We start from the raw sequence: 2,261 nt of genomic DNA on the forward strand, positions 1-2,261 counted from the left end.
ATTGGATTCAAACCTTCTGGGGGGAGGAATTTCATGATGTTGCCTTGTAAAATGCATATCTTTCCATGGTTTTGATATATTTACCATTCAGGTTAGCGTTTTAAATATTTCTTGATAATTTAACATTGCATACTTGATTTAATTTTCATTTACTAGGATTTTCTTTTCAAATCTTGTGTAATTCTTAATAGTTTAAGTTTTGCTTGATTAACTTAATTTCTTGATAAATTAAAGTTTTTGTGATTGAGTTTTGTTTAATAATTTAATTCAAGGGCTAATTAAATTTTGTGTTCCTTTCAAGTAATAGTAAATTTTTTCAAATTATGAATTGTAATTATAAATTTTGAATTTAAAAATATATTTTGTATTTTAAATAAAAAAAAAGTGTTTCATTTATTGACCACCAGTGAATAGGATTAATTGTGTGCATATGGCAAAGTGATAAACTTGTTTTGTTCTTTTAGTTTTGCTGAAGAGAATTAAGACCAGGGAAATAGTTAAACTTGTTTGATGGCATGATGCCCTTTTGCTCTAGTATATTTATTGTTTAATTGTTGATAACTCACACCTGTTTTGATAAACTCAGTTTGATTTTTCACGTGATTAATAAGCTTTTTAAGGGATCACTGTTGTTTTTAGAGTACTCAGTCGTAATTTATATTGCTATGAAAGTTCAGGTATCTGGCTGAAGTGAAGTAAATTTTTGAATACTGTGATTCGTTATGTAATAACCAGGTACTTGGAACACATCGTGACAATTAGATATATAATAATATAATAATATTTATAATATATATATGTATATTGTATATATATATATATATATATATATATATATATATATATATATATATATATATATATATATATATATATATTATATATATATATATATATATATATATATATATATATATATATATATATATATATACACACACTATACATATATATATATGTGTATTTATTTTAACGTGGCTAAGAACAATTGGTTACCTAGCAACAGGACCTACATCTTATTGTGGAATCTGAAACACATTATAGCAAGAAATGAATCTCTATCACCAGAAATAAATTCCTCTAATTATTCACTGGCCGGTCGGAGAATCGAACACAGACCCAGCAGAGTGCTAGCTGAGAACAGTATCCACCCGTCCAATGAGGAACTTATATATAATATACATATATATAATGTATAAATATATATATATATATATATATATATATATATATATATATATATATATCCCACTCCAGAGTAGCACCTTTTCTTTATTTCTTATTGCTGATGTTTCAAGACATCTGTCTCATTATCAAAGCTGGAATAACACATAAAATAGACCCATACTTAAAATTACAACCAAAATATAAAACAAAGTTATATGAGAAAAAAAGTAGAAAACCGTTACCAGTTGGACGAAGTACAAAAGCACACTAACATAAACAAAGAATTCCAGGCCTTGGTCAACTCAAGTCAGGTACAGAGTTGTTGAGGTAGTTTGTTTATTCAATCTTGATACTAGCAGTTTAATAAAAGGTGATTCAAGTCAGGAAGAGAAGAATTGGGAACTTTGGAAAGTATTTTAAAACTTTTATAATCAATTTCAGTCTTGCACCATTTGGCGTGTTCTCGAATATCTGGGTCTGTTTTTATAATTATATATATTTTATGTGTTATTCCAGCTTTGATAATGAGAACTCCGGATTAGATCATTTGACTCCAGTTCTATAACTGACCTTATGACAATCAATTCGAACTTTCACTTGGAGGCATGAGGCACCCACTTATCTCCCCGGACGACATCGGGGGGAAGAAAATAAATAAACGAGTACTAATTTTGTCTTTGTACTGAATATCGATTTAATAGTAAGAGGATTAACTGGAAACAATTTACAGTTAATGGCAGGTGCTTACTTGAATAAGGGTGTTCAAAGGGTGACTGGTAAAAAACGTCATCTTAGGAACTGTAGTTATCTGTAATTTGGGTATATATTTATTATTCAGAAATTTATTTAAACATGTATAAAAAAAGTCTGGAAGGGTGACAGTTGTCTAAAAAGTATTTGTATAAAAAAGTAATTTCATTATTGAATCCAGACGTCTAGAAAGGGTAACTTGTTGTCATTTTCATGCTCCACAGTGAATTTGTATTTGGATGTGTTGTGTCAACATACTGGAGAAACATATCAAGCCCTTTCCCTGGGATGAGCGAGTTCCACAGAGAGAGAGAGAGAGAGAGAGAGAGAATTACTATGTGTTG

The sequence above is a fragment of the Macrobrachium rosenbergii genome, chromosome 8 (genome assembly GCF_040412425.1).
Source record: "Macrobrachium rosenbergii isolate ZJJX-2024 chromosome 8, ASM4041242v1, whole genome shotgun sequence".
NCBI classification, from domain to species: Eukaryota; Metazoa; Arthropoda; class Malacostraca; order Decapoda; family Palaemonidae; genus Macrobrachium; species Macrobrachium rosenbergii.